Here is a 22,120-nt window from a genome sequence, read left to right as displayed (position 1 = left end):
CTTAGCTTACCGAGGGTCACACAGCGGTAGCTGGCAGAGCTGGTATCTACCTGACACCCACAGGCTCTTCCACTGCGGCCCACCACCATTACTGACCTTGACACTCAACCTGAGGACTCTAATGGTGAAAGACTCAGACAGGATTCCAGCCGCTCCCTGTCCCCACAGCCCCCAGGACGAGAGAAATTCAGGCTTCAAGAGGCCATACTGGCCCCGCTAACTCGGGGTACCCTACGCCCCCATCACATCCTTCTTCTGCTTTTTTGGCCCTAGAACCTGAGGGCACACGGCCTCCTTTGAGGATAATCGCTTCCCCACCCTCCTGGCTGTGCAGCAAATACCCACTCTCCACTCCTAAGTCATCACCTCTTCGACCAATTTTTATACTCACCCTGCATCTCCTCGGCCCTGCAGAACCAACCAGTCTTCCCCGTCCTCCATGCCTGATGCAGCCTGGCTGGGACGCTGCCTGGGACCCACCCCACTGTACTGTGGTCAGGGCTGTTTGTCTCCTTGGTGGGCTCCTCGAGGACAGAGACCCTGCCTTCCTTTATCTCTGAATCTCTAGTGTTCATAGAATGAGCTAAGCAATATTTTAAAGCACATCTCCCTCCCCAGAGCTGCTCATCAGTAGTTAAAACAACAGAAGAGCAGGACAGGTCACTGATCAGAAGGGCAAGGATTCACCATTAGGTCTGCTCTGAAAATTAAGAATACCAAAGAAAGCAAATTTCCTGGCAGTCCAGTGGTTTGGACTCCATGCTTTCATTCATGGGGCCCAGGTTTCAATCCCTGGTGGAGGAACTAAGATCCCACAAGCTGTGTGGCCCAGCCGAAAAATGGCCGTTCCCCCTAAGGAAAAGGCAATCTCTGCCGGTGGCTGTATAGAAAAATCCCACTGGTTTGGAATGATTAGGGATAAGAGATAAAAAGCTGGTCTGATTACCTCTGTAACAAAGTTATACCACCCTCTGATGGGCTGTACGAGGCACACACAGAGCATGTAAGCCCATGAAGCATGCCAACTTCCAGCAGCGTAGACCATCAAATAGACTTCCTCATCTTACTGACACTCTACTTTGCTGGGCAAACCTGCCTCCCAAGCTTGGCCTGAGTGAGTGAGGCATGAGTTCTGTATGGAGGGAGGTTATAAAATTTCTACCAGACCCCATCAAACTGAGCTGCCTCCAAACAAGATACATTTTTTTGCAAGTAGCCTAATGAGAGCAGATGCTGCTGCTGAGACAGGCCAGGGGGACTCAACACTGGCCTGCACAGACTTTAGCCACGATGTGGTAACCAGATCACCAAGGAAGCACCAGCGCCCTTTTGCTACAGACAGAGAAAGGAAATGAAGCTGGTTCTCAAAACAGTCAGCCTTGAGTTTCATTGATACCTTGGGAAACGTTCCTACTAGTATGCGAGGCCCATCGCACTCTGAGAAATTATCTGTCCCTTCCACATGTACACAATGGGCTGAGAAAACGCCAGGCAGATGGAAAGTTGCCTTCTCTGCTGCTCACTGTTTCTGACACCACACGGTCACTCAAAGACCCTGGAGTGGTCCCGAAAATCCCCAGATCCCCAAATGCCCTGTGCTCAGAAATAACCCAAAGCTTTAGCCGCTGCCAAGAAAAGGAAAAAGAAAGAAAACCCCAGGAACACACCAAATCCATGTCCAACTCCTTTGCCCCCTGGAACAAAACCCATTGCAGACGCACACAAAGCAGGGTAGGCTGGACAAAGGAGAAGCCAGGTCACACTCGACGAGGCGCTTTCTTGTCGTTTCCAAAACAGAACTGTCCTCTATTAAAATGCTCTTGTTGCTCGGATGTTGGTGCGGGAGGGAGGGGGGCACAAATCTCAAAACAAAAGGCGAGGCAAGGCGGGAGGGGAGGCCCTGAGCGAGCTAGCAAGGGCAGCTTCTTCTCCCCGCACACTTCCAAGCCTTTGAATGCCCGCAGACCTCGGCCCGGAGCTGGCAGCTGTCTGTTATTATCCCGGCAACTCCAAGGGCCCCAGCACTAGGGAGCACGTCCCGAGCAGGTGAACGCCATCTGCCCGGCTCTGACGAGATGCCCAGCTCTGTGCCTGCTGCTGCCAGCAGGCCGCGGGGACTTCGGGGAGGTACGGCCAGCCTCCTACCCTCTCTCCGCCCATTCTTCAATGCTTAGCCCGGCTTTCTTCACGCTCCCTGGGGGGCTGCAGGCTCAGTCACTACCTGGCATTTATCGCAGAGGGGGAGCTCTTTTAAAAAACACTTGGTCACCTTTCACAGAAATTTCGAAAGGCATTGAGAGTATGGAGGTTTTTTTCTGGTGGAGGGGGGTAGTTTGCACAGAGTTGGGTATCCACAGGAAAACAGGGCCCATTGACACACCTTCCAGAGGCTCATTTGAAGAAGGGGCTTTAATTAATCTACAAAGAGAAAAAAAGTTTTCTACCTGCCTTTTAAAAAGCACTCCTTGCATTAGCTAACACAGTCCCAGTACACCCCAGCCCATTTCCTCCCACCCCGCTCTGGCTGTTTTAATTGGGGTAAGTGGTTCCCTGATGCCATCTACAAAGTACTAGTCCAGACCTTGGGGAGAACAAGAGCTAAGTGGAAAAGCGGGGCTGGGGCGGGCAGCATCCCTGATGGGAGTCGGGAGAAAGGCCGGGTATCAGGTCCTGCCTGTTCCACTCCTGGGAAGAGGAGCATTCCCCCACTTACAGTGTTTTCACTGGCTGCTCCGCCAGACAACTGAAATGCCTATAATGTGTGACAGGCAGGGCAAGGTGAGCCTGTCTGCCTGTGAGACTGGGTCTCTGCACTGAGGGCTGATGGCAGCTAGAAGGAGCCAGGTCCCCACCCTCAGCTCTCCAGGGCCTCGAGCGGCTTCACAGGTGTCCCAAGTTACATGTGCTAGGGTCTATTTCCCCCGACGACCACTAGTGACTAGTGACAACACCAAGGCCGAGACTCTGCCGGGAAAGCAAGGAGGGGACAGGCACGGGGAGAGAACGGGTCACCCCAGAAGGGGGCAGCAGAGGGACAGCCTGGCCCTGGGCAGCCCGGCCTCAAGGCAGAAACCCACCAACAGCTCTGAGTGAGAACCAAGGTCCTCTTAGGCTGGAAATATTCACACGAAGAGGTGGGAAGGGCTGAGCTGGGAACGCGCTCTGCTTATGAACAAAAGCCAGAAAGCAGCAAGGTGGTGTGGAGAACCTGGAGGGCAAAGCTGGGTCCAACCCCTACTGGATTCCCAGGCCCTGGGGGGCGTAGGGGCCAAATGAAGGAAGATAAGCACCCTGCCTAATCTGTGGGGCTGTTGTGGGGCTCATGAAGGACAGGAGAGGCCAAGGGCTTGGAAAACTAAAAGGACTGTACCAACACGAGCCCCAGATTGAGGCTATTCTGAAGAACTCTCATCAGAACACACAAGCCAGACACATAGCCACAAGGATAAGACATGACCGCCATGTCATGTCCACCATCACCACAACTGCTCAGGGAGGGAGCTACAAATCAGTGGGCTATGCAAAGCAGCCCAACTACCTTGAACCCTTCCACCGGCCACCTCCATCCCTACTCCCATGTCTGGTGCATACACAGGTCTGCAGCTAGAGAACGGGCCAAGTTACTGTCACTAGGAAAAAGCAATAAGACAGCACAGAGTCCTGGTGTCATTCTCCCACAGCCCAGGCTCTGCAGCCTCACACCTACAGCAGCCAGGCCTCTCCCTGCAGCTGATGGAGGCTCTGGGACACATCTGTCTTAGCCTAAACCCAACTGCTTCTCTCCAGCTCTCACTGGCCAATCGGCCTTCCTCATTCTTGTGCAACAAAGTGGCAGCCCACAGGAAAAAGGGCTTCAGCACACACCGCCAGCTCTGAACTTTGCAGTATTTCAAAGGAAAGGGAGAGTGTCTGGGGCAAGTGGTCAGAGGGGGGCTTCTTTTTCCAAGGAGGGTGAAGCTCACAGTGTGCCTGGAAGGACAGGCAGGATTTCATACAGAACCTGAGAACCCTTTCCATGCACTTCTTCACAGTCCCCACCCCAAGCAAAGCAAGAGTCGACCGTCCCTGTGCCCCTAAGGCTGTCCCATCAGGACATCACAGATCCTGAGCCCAGCGTTCAGATCAGACCAACCCCCATGCCCGGGGTGCCAGGGCTCACAACCTGCTGGTCCCACTTGGGGACAGTGTACAGCTGAAGCGCCTGGGTGTCCCTTCCGTTGGGAGGAGAGGGGGTGACAGTCCAGCTTCCTGGAAACATCTCCACTCTGAATCCACTTTGGAAAGGCAGGCCCAGGGCGGGCGGAGGCCAGGGAGGGGCTGGGATGGGAACATCCTGTCTACAACAGAGCAGAGTAGGGACTGAGGGCTGCCCACGTGTGCTTCAGGCTCTTTTTTTTTTTTTCCCTTCATTGAGCAGGAAGTGTTCATTCGACCGACAAACAAGCATCTGGGGGTCGTGGTAGGGTTAGGGCGGTGAAGCCAACCTCTGATTTGTGGAAGTGAACAATCCAAGACAATGGGTGTGTGACAGCAGAGAAATCGGCTCCAGATGCAGGCCAGAGCCAGCTGCCCAGGGACCGATCGGGTAATCAATCCTGTTGATATGTTTATTCTCAAAAAGAAGACCTGGGGGTGGGGGCTGCGGTCACTGCCGATAAGACAATGGAAGGCAGCTGGGAGCAGGGTCCTGTGACCCTCCCTCCTGCCTGCATGGTCTGCAGGTTGCACAGTTCTCTCCTGACTCAGGGCTTCCCTGCTCCCCAGCCAGGAAGAGGATGGGGGTGGGGGAGATGACCACACCAAAGCCTGCTGTGTGCTGGTTTCTGACGGCCAAAGTCAAGTCCCCTGGGGACCTGTGCCAAAGTGCGAAGGCCCAGATTGCCCCATTCCCCCACGGCTGCAGGCTGCCCATTGCCTCTGTGCAGAGGTCTTAAGCAGATGCTCCTTAGGGTCAAGATAACTAAGTTTCCCTGAACCTCAGGGCAGCAAGCATGAACTCTGGGATTTTCACTTTCCAGGCCTGGAAGGTACCAGAGGGGCCAAGATGTAATATAGGGGCTGGGAGGGGCCTTGCCAGCCAGTTAATAAGGAGCAAAGTTAGTGCCAGCACCCAAATTTCCCCTCCTATTTGAGGGCTCTTCCCAGGAGTTCTCAAAGAGAAGGGAAAGAGCACCCAGCCCAACATGTAACCCTAGACCCAGTCTCCAAGGGGCGACAGGATCACTTGGTTCTCTGGTGAGGGTGGGGGTAGGTGACCACACCATGACAAACCACACCAACCCAATGTGTGTGACACACCCAAAAAAGCTTTTCTGAGGACATACCATGTAGCACAAACTCCGTGGAGAAGCAGTGAATAAAAAGGACTTTCCATTTTACAGACCCACGGGTATAAGAACCCTTCTATATATGTCACAGTGTGACCAAGAGCTGAGGTCCTCAAAAAACTAAAAGATTTGTTAAGCAGATTGTTAAATCGATGGGACTTGGGGCCTGAAACCTCTAATTCTGCTTCCCTGGACAAATATTCTATAACCTGACCTTTTTCTTTAGATCCTTCGTAAAAAGGACCTCCAAAGGCTCTAGAGAGAACGTCTCTGGAGTAGTAGAGGCTACTCTGGAGTAGTAGCGCCTCATTAGGTATTGAGCTCCCCGTCACTGGCTGTATCCCAGTAGGGACTGGGGTGCTGGCTTCCAACATCCCTTCCCAGCATGGAAATTCCATGCAGTCACAAGCCGGCTGAGAACAAACACTGGGCAAGGCAGGGATACTTGTTGATTTGACCAACCTTCCTGCTTGGTAAGGGAAGCCCCCATCGCACAGGGAAGGGAGAAGGGAGTCGAAAATCCGAAGAACAAAAGAACGGGAGAGCTTGTCACTCCAGCCCTGATCATCCATGGCACCGTCTCCAGCCATCTGTCACATCATATAGAAACTCCCTGTGTGATTCTGTCTGCCTGGAGAGACTGCTGGCTCCCATCCATCTCCCTATCCCCACTGAGCCTGGTGCCCAGGAGGCCCCATACACACTGTTGAACAGAAAGATGAACCAGGGCACTCCCAGAGCCTTCTTGTACAGAGGAAGCACCGGCTGTGCCCACTCTCGGGGTTGCAGCTCTCCTGGTCTTCCTCCATCTCCGAGAGCACGGGCAACTCAGGCAGCAGCACGAGGGCGCGCCCGCTCTACCTTTGTTCCCTCCAGCCCCCGTCTCTTCTCTCTCCTGGGCGGCTGAGAGTGTCTGGCAGTCAGGGGACAGAAAGGACTCACCACGCTCCCCTTGGCGAGCGAGCACATCGCAGTTGGACTTGGTAGTTAGTACAAAAAGTAGGAAAGTCTGAGTTATAAAATTTTTCATCTAGGGCAAAGAAAGACCTTCCTTTAAATACTTGTTTTATAATCTCCAGTCCAAGTAAAAATGCAGTTACAATAGCCATTTGTCTATTCGAGCATCAGTACACATCAAGATGATCCTTTGGAAAATAATTTGGCAACGGGACACAAGGATCTTGAAAGGAGAGGTTCATACTTTCTGACCTAGTAATTTCACTTCTGGGAATTTATTCCAAGGAAACCATCCAAAATGAAATGCAAAGATGTTCACTGCAGTGTTATATACGATGGCGGGATGCGGAGGGGGAGGGCAGGAAGGAATATCCAGTAATAGAGAAATAGTTAAATAAAACCAGCCATTAGAGGATAATTAGGAGTAAGTGGAAACACGCTTATCAAAAGAAAAAGCGGCAGACCACAAACACATGCTCAGACCCGGACAACATTTTGTCCAAGTCTAGAAGTTGTGATAAGATAATGGTAGACTGAATGTTTTCCTTTCACTTTCCAAACTTCCCCTTAAGTTGTCTTTAAAACACAAAGGGCACCAGACTCAAGGCAGGCGGAGACAAAAACCTGGGTCTCCAACCTGCTTTGAGATGTCGACCTCGAAGCCTCCAGGCCAGGGACTTCAGCAAGGGGAGAAGAGGAAGGGAAGACGGAACCACGGCAGACAGACCTGGTTTCCAGCCCTGTTAACACGACACCTCCAAGAATGACATTTAACCAACAGGAACCTTCTGGGAATATTGAAATATCCTCCAAAAAACCAAACCAGGCAGGCAGGCTTTATAAATAGTGTGCATGCGTGTACAGAAAGCCATCATTTTCAGTAGAGAGAGAGACAGAGACACCATTCCATTCTCCAACAGCAGCAGTGGCCAACTTTCCACCCCAATCAGCCATCTGGGGCTCAAAGGGAAGGTGTCAGATTGATCACCAGGGTTGGATTAATTTTTTTTTTCCCCTTCTTAAATCCCCTTAACTGAGAAAGCAGCTTGAGCCAATTCTGCTTTTCTCACAGACACCAAAACACCAAGCTATAGTTACACCAGTTCATCTTCACACCCCCAGAGTTTGGGGGAGGGGGAAGATGAAGCTTTCCAAGCAGCTCTCTGCAGAGTCTTACCTCCTGGTGGAGAAGCTGGAAGCCCGGGCTTAAAGGAACAGGATGCTGGGGAAGGACCAGGTCTCCAGCCTTCCCCCACCCCCCAGGTCCCCTCCTGATGAAGCAGGTGACAGTACCTCCCAGAAACCTCTCCAGATCCCCAAGCCCAAGTGTGGAATCTTCGCCACTCCTCTGCTCTCCCACTGTAAAAATTTCTGGATCATTATACTACGTGCACTAACCTGATCTATACCAGTTAATATCTCCTTAAAGCTTATTGAGTAAGTGATGGGAAATAAGTATATCCTGTCCCAGGGCATACCCAGCACCTCCCTCCTATGATTTAATTTTCTACACTCAGCAACCTGATGAGTGAGTATGCCCATTTTATAGATGAGCAAACCGAGGCTCGCAAACACTGCAATTCTGTGGCCAAATATTTAGTATTCTAGGTTTTCAGTGCCACACTGGCTGCTGCAGATCATGCTCAATGGAAAAGAGCTGGGGACCAACCACTATAAGCACCAAGTAAGTATCAAGTGCTTCTATATGTACTCTTTCTAATCCTTATAACAATCACAAGCAAAGACCACCTCCTCATCGCCAAACTCTGGAAGGGAACACAGGCTCAGAGATAAGCCAACTTAAATCTCACACAGCTTTCAAGTAATGAGCAGGACTTGAGTCTAGGTCATGGAACTAAATCAGAACCAAGGCCCACGTCCCCACGAATGGCAACTGTTTAATCGTCAAAATTAAATCCCAGGAATGGGACTGTAAACCCCTGTGTAGCTCCCAGCCAAGCTACACCAGCCACCATGTAGGTACTCAGACGTGCTTTTGTTGGAAAGGAAGGGAGACAAAAACCAGGGAAGGGGAACCCTTGAGGACTCCCCCATAACAGGAATTCTCCTGGAAGGAGGGCACTGCCTCATAGCTCAGCTTCCTGCTACAGAACCCACCCTTAGTCCAACTACTGGAAAGGCCCTTAACGTCCCAGTGCAAGCCCACTCCCTGGGTTACTTGCCTTTAACTCCCTGGGTTACCCAGACCATGCCTGAGTTTGTTAATGATCAATCCTCCAGGCAGGCGCCAGCTTTCCAAAGGGACAATGACCACCTCCAGGAAAAATGGCCCAAAGCAGGTTCTGCATCAATTTATTAGGCTGTAAAACAGGGTCCTGAAGAAAGCGGGGACAGCTAAGACATGGTGTTTCCGGTATTTTTATTGTTCTTTTGTTGGCCCTTCTCTTTGAAGAAGGCAGGTGGTCTGGGACGTCCAAGCAAAGAGTCAACCACAAAGATTAGTGCTGGGGAGACTGGTCTCAAACTCACAGTCTGGACAGACCTCACTATTTTTCAGGCTTTCATAGAAGAGGGGCTCCGTCAGTTCCAGATCTCTGAAATGTAACGACCCCTGCCTCCTGCCACCCACTCCCATACGGGAACCTGACTCATTCCAGGCAGGTGGGAGAGAATAGGACTTCAAGCTCTCTCCAGGGGCTTCCAGTCCAGGGGAAAGGAGATTCAACACAAATATAGGTGACTTCCGGAGGGGTTGGAAAGCACCAAATAAAAGTTATGTGGAAGAAAAGACAATTTCTGAGATGAGAAATGCTGACACCGCCAAAAAAAAAACCAAAAACCAAGGAGGGGAGAGGCCCAACTTCAAAGACAACATGAAACAGGTTTTAAAGGTAATACCCAAGCTGCTGGGCAGTCAGTCAGGATCCTGAGCATCATCCAGGTGCTAGGAAGCTGGGGCAGAGACTGGGCGGGGGAGACAAGCAAATAAATATCTTCAATCCACAGAGGTAAGCTCCAGAGGCTGTCTCGGGAACCAAAGCAACCTGTCGGATGCCTGGCATGTAGGAGGCATGCAACCAGTGAATTTGGGAAAGGGAGGGAGGAGGTGGGGGGAGGGAGGGAAAGCAGGAAGAAGGAGCAGTTTATTCTACCTTGCGGGGGGTCAGGGAAGACGTGCTGGGAAAAGAACTGAGAGCCCAGTTGTCAAGGGACACCTGACCTCCAAGCAAGCAAAAGGAGCGTCCACGTTCTGGGCAGAGGGGACGGCACGTGCAAAGGCACGGTGGTAAAGGGAATGTGGCGTGACCAGAAGGAGCCCTTCTGGTCATGCCTGAGGGATGAGGAGGCTGTGGGCAAAGGACAGTCTGCTTCATCCTGAAGCAGAGAAGAAAGAGACTCCTTGAGATACACAGACATGGGTGCAGCAGGGCCCTATGAACATTTCAGAGGAAACTCTGGCAGCACCTGGCAGTTTCTATTCATCCCAGCGCCCCCGCCCCCCAACACACATACCCTGTTTCCAGATGAGGAAACTGAGGACTCAAGTTGGGCAATCTCTTGCCTGAGGTCAAGTGACTGGATGGTGTCCATCCCTGGCTTCTGTCCCAGGGCTCGCATCCTGAAAGCTCTCACCACATTACCTAAGTATCCCACAGATGCTGCAGGGTAGCCCGACGGCTAGGGGCCTCCGAGGGTCTTCACCTGCCTGGGCCCCAGACTCTTCCTCCTGTGAAAAGTGGGGGCATTGATGTCGACCCTTGAGAGGTGCTTAGCACATCAAATAAAGGATGTGTATCACTCAGCAAGATGACGTGCTTGCACACAATGAGCTCCTACGAGGAGGGCAGACAAGATGCCTTCATTCATTCAAACATCCTTGAGTGTCTACTGTGCGCTGTTCTAATCAGTCAGGGGAGGACAAATTAAAGGGAGCTGGAGTCCATCAAGGTACAAATAGAAAGACTGGCCCTCACAGTGGAGGACTGGGAGAAGGGGGGAATCTGAGTCCTTTGATTTATACAGTGAGGGAATTAGGTAAGCAAGGAAGAGAGTAAAACCATAAAGTTTTCCGCATTGCTTGATGGCTTAAGACATAAAAACAGAAAGCTGGCTGCGAAAGAGGCTGGAAAAATGGAATGCCAACTGCTCTACTGTGCCCCTTCCAAAGCCCTGGGACTCAAAACTTAGCAGGTCTACCCGACACCCAAGGCTGCAGGTGGGGAAGACAGAGGGCACAGATCCATAGGTGTGGTCCTCGCTGCAGCCTTCCCAAGGGGCGGTTTTTAAGATCACTGCACAGGAAGGTTCTGGTCTGGTCACATGTCTCTGCTCTACCCCTGCCCCTGGCTGTCAGGACAGGTTGACCAGGCAAGAGAGAGTTAACATACAGTTCTGACAGTAACAGGTGGTTAACAGAACTGACAAGGACTAAAGAATCTCGTGGACTTGAGGTTTCATGTGGCACGAGGCAAGTGGAATGCATCAGTGGGTTGAGGTGGACGTGCATGCACCCACCAGCGTAGACAGGGGACACCCCACTCTGATCCAGGTCTACACTAAGGCACTGCCCGCCTCCACTTCCCTGGGCCAGAAGGCGGGGCCCTCAAGGGCCCACAAAGTAATTTGGTCTTATCACTACCACCTAATAATGTATCTGGCACATAAATGTAAGACGACACCGACCTAATACCAAACAATAACAGCCAGGCCAAGTCAAGTTAGGTGTCCACTGAACAGATGCAGAAGACGAAGGCCCTTTCTCCTAGGAAGGACAGAAGGAAAAAGCTTTGGACTTGAGAAATGGAGTATTTCCTGCCATATCGATAACCAAGGATGTCACAGTCATCAGTGATTCCAGCCCTCCAGGGCACTCGGGAAGGAGAACACCTGTGCAGCCATCAGGTTGCAGCCACTCCCTACAGGGAGCCCCAAAGAACTTGGGATGTGTTCTTCAGGATACCGGCCCCAGATAGCTGAGATGCACAGGAAAGTGAGCCCAGACTCTTGAATCTTCCCACATGTAGAAAAGCACTAAATTCTTCAATGTGAGATATTTGGTTTTAATTCACAAAAATACTTTTGATGTTCAGACCACCTGCCCTCTGTTGCAAACTTCTATATAATCTACCTCTTCCCCCTACCTCCTCCAAGCAGTTCTCTCAGGATTACTTGAGATGCTGTCTCTCAAGCTTAAGTCCTAGAACTTTCCCCTGAATAAAACATAACTCTCAACTTTTTCATTGCGACTATCTTTTCAAGCCGACAGGCTCCAAGGAGGAAGTCAGAAACCATACTCCATCCCAATCAACTCTGCCAAGTTCCAACAATCCACTTATACCTCCAGGTCAACTGGCATTACCTGGTAGCTCTGAAAGTCCAACACAGCACCTGTCTAAGGGCAGGCACCCCATACAATCACTGGGTTCCTCCAGAACTATACCAGATATGCTACTGGGGTGCTAGGAATAAAAACATAGAACATCTCTGCCTGCTGGGACAATACTGATAAATAAGGACTTACACTCCACACAGTCTGTTCGTTGAACCCTCCCTCACCTATAAATTTCAAGAAACTCAGGAGGAGACTTCAGGCTTCTAGAACAAAGAGATGGTAAGGATCTTTGAATTATTAGGACATTTAGGAGGTAGGAGGGTAGTTGCAAGAGGAAAGAGGTTCAGGGTCCTTCACCCTCCCCCACTTCAGCCCCCAGAACCAATGGGCACCCCTCGAGCAAGTCAATTAAGCTCCCAGAGCACCTAAAAACAACTCTTTAGTTGGGAAAGAAATCTAGGTCCCAAAACTCTGCCTCCAGGGCTTAATTAGCTTTGTAAAAGGCCAGGAGATGCACAGATAATAGGTACTTTCGCCCAAGGCGGAGGAAAAAGTAAACTACTCCAAGAAACACAGGCCAGATCCTCGGGCCCAGCCCCCAGAACCCCTCCAGCAGGTGGGGCTGGGAGTCAGGCCCTGGAAACCAGTTCCTCCAGCAGGGCGGGATGCCAAGGTGTGCTGCTGGAACCAGGCTCCCTCTCTTCCCTGCAGAAGGGGGTGCTCCAGTCTCCTGTCTCGGCCTGCTTTCCAGACCCTGTCCCAACAGGCAGGAGAGGACTGCTCCTGGCCTTACAGCCGTGCTTTCTGCCTTCAGGCAAGCAGAGGGAAGGGTAAAGGCCTGCAGAGGCGGTAGGTGCTTGCGCGCAGGGAAAGCTCATCTTGGATTCCAGAAGCCAGGATTCCAGGAACAGTGGGGACGCGCACTGAATTAACAGAATTCTCACCTGTTCTTGAGGGGGAAAGGATGGACTCTGGAAGGAGCAGGGGAAGGCCCTGACCTACACAGAGTTTCCAGCTCTGAGGCTTCTACCAGTGAGGCTGCAAAGGCTAGGGGGAGGGCAGTGGGGATTTAGTGAAAAAGAGGAGCTCCTCCTTCAGGTTGGCATGGGCCCATCGCAGCAGGATAAGCAAGTGGGGTGCAGTAGGTAAGCTATGTATCCCCACCAGATTTATGGGGCACCATTTACAGAAAGTCAGTGCTGTACCAGGGACTATCTTAAACATTTTACAAGAATTAACTCATTTCATCCTCAAGCATGCCTGCAGAATGATCTTCATCCCCATACAGATACAGAGTGGAGGACAGAGAGACTGGGGACTTGGGGACCATTGTTGTTCCTTCTCGTCTTCCTTTTGCTCAACCCAGGGCCCCTCTCTTCCAAATCATGTATCTTTCCTTTTTCAAATGCCCCTGAATTCCTGAGGTTACCAACCAAGAAAACTGGAGTTCAAACCCAGGTCTATGGGCTCCAAAGTCCCAGCTCATGGATATCATCTTCTTCCAAAAGGAAGAAGTCTCTAGTCATAGGAACCAGAAGTACGGCTGGACCAACAAAGACCTACTGTAGAGCACAGGGAACTCTGCTCAGTATTCTGTAATAATCCAAATGGGAAAAGAACCTGAAGAAGAATAGCACGTGTACAGGCTTAAAAAAAGAAGTGTAGGTGGACTCTCACTAGTCTCTGGGGCTGTGGATAAGCCTCATCACAACAAAGAGCCTCTTCAGCGATCAGGGAAGAATCAAGGAAGGAGTGTGTCCCCCCAGACAGTCCTTGGCAGGGTCCCATCAGCTAAGCAAGACTGGAGCCCGGCTCAGCCTCTATTCCCCTGCTAGGTTTCTGCTGCAGGGTCTCTAACTGCTCCTGATGCGGGCCCCAACCCTCATCCAGAGAACACTTCACCCAGGGATCCCACGGGTTGGGGTAGGCAGCCATCCCTGCAGAGTACTGTCCATCCCCAGGACGCTCCCCAGAAACCCTGAAAGACCGCACCTGCCCACATGGCATGCAGGCATCCTATCACCATGGCGATGGAGGCAGGCCCTCTGCGTGGAGAGAAAACCGGCCTGATTTACAGAATTTACCAAATGGGTCCGTTTTTCACCACGTTCCAGTCCTTTTGGGAAAACTCCAGGTTTTTAGGAGGAGTAGATTAATGGTAGGGAGTTAATGGGGCAGTGATATATCCTGCCTGAAATTTTTTGAAAAGTTCTGCGTTGAGGCGTCCAAGTCCAGTGGACCTGCTGTGATTTAGGATGGCGGCCCCTGAGAACAGGCAGGCCCGATACGTCAGTAAATCTGCTAAACGAGGTCGTTTCTGGAGGGCGGTTTTCAAGATATATGGCCTGACATGTTGCCAAACTTCCCAGCTAGCTGAGCCCCAAATGTGAAGACAAAGGAGCACGCCAGGCGGGAAGTCGGCCCCACTCCTCAGAGAGGGAGGAAAGTACGGTGGAGCAGGCGGCACTGGGGAACCAGGCAGAACTGGGCTGAGGTTCTCTTGGCTTTCTGCTTAGGTGGGAGAAACGGTTCAAGAATAAAGGAGCTTCAGGGATGGAGGGTGTGACGGGAAGGAGGCACCAGAGGGAGGGGATATATGTATACTTATAGCTGATTCACACTATTGTACAGCAGAAACTAACTCAACATTATAAAGCAATTATATTTCAATTAAAAAATAAAGTAAGAAAAAAAAGAATAAAGGAGTTTCAGAGTGTAGAGCCAAAGGAAACGGATAGATCACTACTGAGTCTCCACTGAATCAGCAGGAAGACAGCGCCTCAGACATCAGTACACGTGGCAGCCAGTGTCTCAGCCAGGACCTGATGTTATGCGGGCAATGGCGCCCTGCCCACCCTTCCAAATCCCAGCCAGACCCCATAGCCCAGCCTGCCCTTTTTCCGGAGAGTTTCTGATCCCATGGAGAGAAGGCAGGACGGAAACATGTTTTTCTAGATCAAGTATCATCAGGCTTTCCTGCTCCATCGGACCTATAGACATTGCCTGAACACAGGAGCTGAGGGTGGGTCCTCTCCTCTGACAAGCCCTTCGGGGCAAGGTCACACACAACATATCAAATCTTTCTACGGGCTGGCCACAGTCACTCCTCCCGTGAAGACTCGAAGCTCCCTTACTGTGAGGCTCCCAATGCTGTAAAAGTCCGTATCAGATCAATTACGATGCCATCATCCCCCATTACCTTTGCTGGAGGATTGGATGATTGGATTAATTTATAATCTGCCTTCCTGGTTGTTTTTTGCCTATTGCTCTCTTTACACCAAAATCACATGTAAGTAGAACTTAATCAAATGGTCCAAAAAGGTATTTGACTTTGTCTTGACTGCTGATGTCAATTCATTAGAGACATTTACTGCTTCTTCTCTGGTTTTCTCCACACTCCTCACCTTGCTTTGAAATTCCCAGAACCAAACCTCTCATCTGTGGACAACACAGTGGCAAAGATAATCCAAGGGAAATTCCTGCTTGACATCAGGGGCTGCGCTTTTGGGTGGGGCCCCTGACTCCTTCATGTAAAGGCTTTGTGAGCACCGACTGGGAACCAGGTACAGTGGGCCAGGCACTACCGCTGGGTCCCTTTCGGCGGAGAGAGTGCTGCTGCTGGCTGCCACAGCAGCTCAAACTCAAATCTCCCTCCTGGAGCTCAGGGTAATCTGATGATCGCAGTGGATAATTAGAGTCTCTTATCAAAACAATTAGCGGATGAATGAACAGCCAGTCCTGTCTCTGACACAACTGCACAGGAGCAGCCATGAGAGGGGGAGGCAGAGGCAGGGGAAATGACGAACTCCAGCCTCCCGCCATCCTGCTCGAGCCTCTGGAGCGGGAGACACAGAGCTCCAGGCCCACCTCCGGCCTCGCAGCACCCTCCCCCACCCCAGGATCTGCCCGGAATGCCCTCCCCCTCCCCAGCGCCTTCCCTTTTTTAGCCAGGTCAGGCTCTCTGCCCTCCTCCTTAGTGAGGTGTCAGCCGAGCCCTGCTCCCTGCAGAATATCCCCGCCATCCGGCTCCGTCTGTGCTCCCACAGTTGGCATCACATTCTCTATTTAACGGGGCTGGGACACCCGGGGGCAGGACTCCGAGACCTCTGACTTCACGCAGCTCTTGGCACAGGGATGGGGCTCCATAAATGTTTGTGGAGCACATGAGTGAGCCCGGCCGGCTTCTCCCTCACAGCTGACACGAAGTGTTTCATGGGAATACCCAGGCCGTTCCACCCAGTGCCCCCGTCTGCAATTTCATTAGCTAATGTTTAAAATTCAAAGCTCCTCCATCACTCCCGTGTCTCCCCATCTGTAAACAAGCCTGGGAGTCCGATACCATTTGTTCCCACCAGCAAAAATACACAAGAGTTAGCTGGGAAGCCCTCTGGAAATATAATCCGAAGTAGCCCAGGTCAGATGGTGGGAATGGTTTGCCCCAAGAGTTGGTCCTCCTTGTTTGGTTTCAGATTCAGGAGACAGGGCCCAAGGAGAAGATGGGGGTGACTATGGGGCTTTTACCAACAGGCGACATGATGTTTTCTAAGCAGACACCTGCGATGGAGGCACCCTCTGGAGTCTGGCCTCTCTAGGATCTTACCCAGCGTCCTATCCAAAAGCCATACTGCTGGAGCATGCTGATGGGAGTGGAGTGTCCCCCATCCCCACTTCCTACGTTCAGCAGAAAAGGGAAAGGAGAAGGAAGGAGAGAATAAAGAGAAAGGCAAGGGCCCCAGCAGTTCTCCATCTGCTTTGTTTTCCACCAAGTTCTTTTCAAGGCCCGGGTTCTGCTAAGCCCTCGAAAGCTACGACATCATCTGTCCACTTCCCCTCCGCAATCTGCCGCCCTGCCCGCCCCTGACAGCCATCAATCACTCTGTAATGTGCTGACCTCAAGGCTCTGGGGACAGAATTTTCAAGTCAAATGTAGCCGTTAACATAAATAAAGCATTGCCCTGGATTTCTCTCTCTCTCCCTTTCTCTCTCTCTTCCTTTCTCTCCCTCTCTCCTCTCTCTTTATGATTCTGCAGCTGCTGCTGGGGACTCGGTAGGCAGCAAAAGTGAGGGCAGACAGGCACAGAGGAATGGCAATTCTACTTTTCTGAGTCATAACAATTATGACGTTGTGGTAAGAATATTTTCTATGAATTTTTAAGTACCAGTTATCCTGTTTTACAATTGTCCCTGGGGAAAGGATGGCCAATTCAACAGGACTGAAGGCTACTACTCAACTGTCCTGAGCAAGGCAGACCCCAGGGTCCCTTCGGCACCCACCCCATCTTGTCCCTTTAGCTGGGGCTCACTCTGCTTCTTCAATAAAGCAGTTGTCCTTTAAGCACATTTATATGCAAAAGACTTCCATATACCAAATATAGTTCTGGAAGCCAGCATTTATTTTTAAACATGAAGAAGAGTCTCCCATAATAAAGCTCATGATGAATGTTGTGATCCTCAAAATGGTTTTTAGGGGAAGAGGAAGAGCAACTAGAGGGGCTGAGAGAAGAATGGGGGCTTTCACCCCGGGGTCTCCCCCTTCTGCTCCACAGGCACATAACATCCCAGACCTCAGACCCAGGCAGATTCCATGCGGGGAGAGGCCTCCCGCCCTCCCATCCTCTCTCTGCATCCTGACAGCAACACGCTGGGGACCCAGCAAAGGAACAATGAGCACAGCCAAGGTCCCCAATGCCAAAGGGACGGTCCCCAGAGATATAACCCACTAACCCAGAACAGGGGAGGTGGCCCTACAGAAGCCCAGTGTCTGGCAGAGCTCCACTCACTGGGCATGGTCAGGACCTCTGAGTCACCAGCTCAGCCCACCTGAGACAGCAGATCTAGGCAATGAAATGCATCAGGCCAGGGTTGGTGGGCGGGGGGACTCTAGTTCTGGCATGGCTGCTGATTTTCTGTGTGACCCTGGCCAAGTCACTTTCCCTCTCTGGGCCTCCATTTCCTCATCTACATAATGGGGGAAGCCAGGGTAGAGGGACGCCTCCAGGTCCCTTCCAGGCCTAACCCTGCACAACTACCCATCTAACCAGAAGTTCCCCTGGCAGCTCTCTCCCAGGCAGACGGTTGCTTTGGCCACTGAGGTGTCTAAATTTCTCAACCGGCATAACAATGTCTTGACATCCTCAGTCACATCTTGAAAAACCCTTGAGTTCTTCCAATCCCTTCACCAGCTGGGTTGCCCGGGTATTTGATAAAAGCCCCACACAATGACAGCGGGCTACAAACCCCACAGACCATTTAACCCTTCAGAAGCTTCTCCCTCAGCTGTGTTCCGGCCCCCTTCCAAACCTGAACTGAGCTTAGAAAGGTGCCACTACCCCGATCATGGAAAGTGAAGTGCTTGCCCAAGGCACCCCACAAGAACAGGGCTCCCCTCACCCCAGGCCCAGCGTCCTCAGCTCTACACCCTCAGGAGTGCGTGCACGCCCGTCTCAGAGGGCTGTGGCCGGAGCATGTGTTTTCCCTCTTTTGCTCCTTTGGCGAGAAGTGAAAAGGGTCCCCTGATAGAAGCAGCTAGAAGCCAGTGCCTGCTTCCCAAGTCCAACAGAAAGTTCCAAAAAATTGTTTGGAAACTCTGTACATCTTTACCAGCCTCAAAACTAGGGAAACAAATGTACCTGCTGGACTTCTGGAAGAGAGGGCTTTTGAGTCTCCAACAAAACTCTGCTTGTGGAAGAGAGACAGATACACCACACCATCAAAGGCAGGAAGGTTGGGGCAGGGGGCGGTTTGAACACACCTGTGACCCTGAGGATGAACGACAGACTTTTTTTTAAGGCTGTTCAAGGCAGATGTATTAGGAAGGCTGCATATTTATCTCTCTGACATTTTAAAATATGCTGCAAAAAGCTGAATCTTAAATCAAGATGCATTTTTCAAGGCATGTTGTACCAGGGACAAATCCGTTTTCTTTCTCCCTTCAAGGAGTGAGGATCACTGCATGTGACCGAGGCTGGGCTTCCCGCACAATCAATACTGAATTATGTTTTGGAGGTGGCAGGCCAGCCGGCCAAGCTGGGGCCTACATCCACATTGTCAAGGGCCTCTACCTCACCGGGGGCCCCAAGGCTCAGCCCAGGCCCCACGCTACAGGGGAGCTGAACAAAGCCTCAAGGAAACCACAGCTCTGAGAGTATACCAGAAATGGATATTTTCCCAACCCACTGCAGGCACCCAGCCCCCTGTTGATTGTTCCAAGGCCCAAGCCCAAGCAGAGAGCCCCCTGCTTCTAAGAATCTGCAGCAGACACTCCACAAAACAGCAGCCCCTCTCCCTGGGACCTGGGGGAGGATGGCCCTAGTGGACTGTCCTCCTCACCTCGCAGTCCCCATTAGGCCACTCAGGCTGGGGTGAGGAGGGGAGAGGAACCATGGATTGCTTCTCAGGTGGATTTTGGTCAAATGTTCTATAAACTGGGGGGACAGGCTTCGACATGCACTAAAGGGCTGTACATCCCAAACTACCTGGGTTGACACCTGCTGCCCTGACATACTGATGGAGGGCACGGTCTGATTATAAAAGTATCCTGGCTTAAGCATCATCGTTTGGTCCCTAACACCCCAGTCCCCACCCCCAGAGCCTTGAGCCAGAGGAGGAAGAGGGCCGGAATCATCCCCCTCTCAGGCAGTCCCCAAAGCAGAGAGGGCAGGCTGAAAAGACTATGAGAAAGTGCTCTCAAGAGCCCTCATCAGACCTGAGCCAGAGGAAGACCTGAGCCAAACTCCACTGTCAACAGAAAAAAAGAAAAATCAATAAATATAACTGCTGCCACCATGGAGGGAGGCTACCCCAGGGGGGCTCTGGTGCCAGGTGAGTGAGGATCAGAGGTGACCATGAGGGAATGTTACCCATCCCCCACTTACCTTTCATCCCCACCTTAACCTGCAATTCAGGGGAATTAATAACATGCCCCAGGAGTCATCTGCCTAGCCTTGCTCAGCTCCATGTGCCGCTTCTCCAAGGCCCATTCTTGTTTTACTCATCCTTGTGGTTACCAAAATCCTCCTGGCATTGAGTCTAAGATATTACTATAAATCAGCCTACCAGCAGTCCCTTGGGCAAAGGGGAGCAAGGGCAAACCCTGGTTCATGGAGGGGATGTGTGGTGTCCTCTTTTCCTACCCTCCCACCATCATGGGTCATCTCACTCACCTCCACTGGCCATCCTCCACCAGGCCTAGCACCCTCAAGGTGAGGACGTGAACTCTACCTGCTGATGCAGCGCAATCTCAATACAACCAACAGTGCCAACCCTGTGCAGTCAAAACATTCCTTCCCAGAGCCCAAATCTGAAGGAAACACGGGCCCAGAAATCCCTCAGGACAGGCCCCCATTCACACCAACACCAGGCAGGGAAGAGACACCATTAAAAGATGGCCAACAAAGGGCAACTCGAACCATGCCATCTCTCGAGAGCAGCGGTCCCCAGTCTTTTGACACCAGGGACTGGTTTCATGGAAGACAATTTTTCCATGGACCGGGTAAAGGGAGGATGGTTTTGGGATGATTCAAGTGCAATTGATTTCTAAGCTAATGCTGCTGTTGACCTGACAGGAGGTACTGGTCTGCAGTCCGGTGGTTGGAGACCCCTGTTCTAGAGCACCCAACTCTGGGTGGGGGGCCACCGAGCTACGGTGGGGACAGGGGTCTTGGAATGCCTGTTAAGACAGAGCCTGGGAATAATGAGGAAACAGCTCATTACAGTCACTGAAGGCACTGTTAAATGGTTTATTAAACTTTGCAAAGAAAAATACATCCATCAATGCAAGTGCTTTTTCTATACATCAAGCCCTTGAACACTTCCTCATTCTAACTGGAAATAAAGGCTTATACACCCATAAGCATATGTCCCGATATAATAACCTCCCTATGTAAAATCCTCTATATAGAAAGAAACACAGGTATACAGAGAGACAAAGGCATCTCATCTGGGTAGGGACATGTTATGTTACAGAAGTGTGTGCAGGCACGCACACAAACTTAAACCAGATGCCAAATCATTTCCAGATGCTGCAGTCTAGGATATCCTTTGTTAAGGAAGAGGAGAAAAAAAGCTTGCCCTTCATGGCCAGATACTTGGGTTCAGGTTACATGAAACAGGATTACTTCAGAAAATAGTACAACTTCACAGCCAAGGCAAAAACCAAAGAATGAAAACCATGTACACAGCCAACACAATTGCAAGACTGAACACAGGGACAAAAAGCCAAAGGCTTCTGGTTTTACTCTGACACGCCTCCCCTGCACCTCACACCTGTGAGCCAACGCAGAGGAGCTATCCCTCAGGCCTAATAACAGGGCCCGAGTTCCTCCCATGACAAAAGTCCAGTGGCATCCCATCCAGGTGAAAGGCTATTTGACACCTGCCTGTGCCTGGCTGATCCAAGGCCAAGCAGATCAGCTGCTCCAGCAACCTCTCTACCCCGAGTGGTCACCACCAAGAACAGTGTCCACACCCACAGTACGGGTGCGGAGAAAGAAGTGGTACAGAAGGGGTGAAAATTGGTGGGGTCCTTGCCTCAATCACCCATCAGCACCTAAAGCCAAGGGCAACAGCCCTCCTTCAGCGAAGCCAAAACTTTAAACAGATACAAGCCCTGCACCTGTCATCACAGGCCTTATCTTGCTGGTCCATGTCACCTGCCCCTCCCAAGAGCTTCTAACTACACATCCATGTGGGTCATACTCAGTGTCATGAAAACCACTAGTCAAAGACCTACAGGACTGGAAGACGATTGGAGGTTATCTTGTCCAAATCATCTTATCTCCCAGATGAGAAACCAGGGCTCAGAAAGGTTAAGCAACTTGCCTAAGGTCACACAGCTCACAAGTAGAAGGGTTGGGATTGGATCCCAAAGCTGCCTGGTTAAGGCTATGCTCCTTCCACTCATCTAAATTCCTTTAAGCCAGCTGTGGCTACCAGTCCTGGCAAAGGAAGTGACAACTGGGATAATCAGACACAGGTGGTCAAGGAGGCTGGTGGGAGCAGCAGGGGGAAAGGAAGCCTGTGTGACAGGCACAGTCACTGCACCAGCCCTGCAGGAGAGGCGGCAACAGAAATGAGAGACCAGGAAACCAAGTGGAGGAGCGGGCTGCAGAGGAGGAGAGGACACAGTATCTGGAGCCAGGAGACCTGGGTTCTAGCTCTTGCTCTGCCAGTGCCTTGGCCATGTCAAGCTGCAAATCTGGGCTTTATTTCCTCATCAGTAAAATCAAAGGGCTGGACAAGATGATCACTGTTTCAAGTTACCAGGACCTGATTACAGCTTCAGCCATACTCGCTGGTTACGTGGCCTTCAGTAGGTCCCCATCACCTCTCCGTGCCTCCATTTCCTGACTTGAGATGAGGAGGTGGGGCTCCTGGGGCTCCATGGTAAGTGCTCTGGGGACCATGTAAGCCACAAGGATGCCCCCAACTCGCCCTGGCATCAGGAGGGACCACAGCCAGTTGACTGACTCCCCTGCCTACAGCCAAAGCGTGGCTGGATGAAGGGCCCAAGTGGGAGTCAAAAGGATCAGAAAGTGAGGCTGGG

General features: G+C 51.4%; 1 protein-coding gene and 1 long non-coding RNA gene across 2 annotated transcripts in view; one reads left to right on the top strand and one right to left on the bottom strand.

Moving 5' to 3' along the window:
* SSBP3 (single stranded DNA binding protein 3) overlaps positions 1-22,120 on the bottom strand; it is a 166,535-nt gene that overhangs the window by 73,808 nt on the left and 70,607 nt on the right. The gene's annotated exons all lie outside the window — the stretch shown is intronic.
* The window catches only part of LOC104993749, an 11,879-nt gene continuing 999 nt past the window's right edge, over positions 11,241-22,120 (top strand). The window contains exon 1 of the long non-coding RNA XR_825867.1: positions 11,241-22,114. This is a non-coding gene — a long non-coding RNA (uncharacterized LOC104993749). The remainder of the gene's footprint in view (positions 22,115-22,120) is intronic.

Source organism: Bison bison, unplaced genomic scaffold (genome assembly GCF_000754665.1).
Source record: "Bison bison bison isolate TAMUID 2011002044 unplaced genomic scaffold, Bison_UMD1.0 scf7180017864244, whole genome shotgun sequence".
Classification (NCBI taxonomy): domain Eukaryota; kingdom Metazoa; phylum Chordata; class Mammalia; order Artiodactyla; family Bovidae; genus Bison; species Bison bison.
Note: the sequence above shows the minus strand (reverse complement) of the source record. Positions and strands in the feature narration are given on the sequence as shown.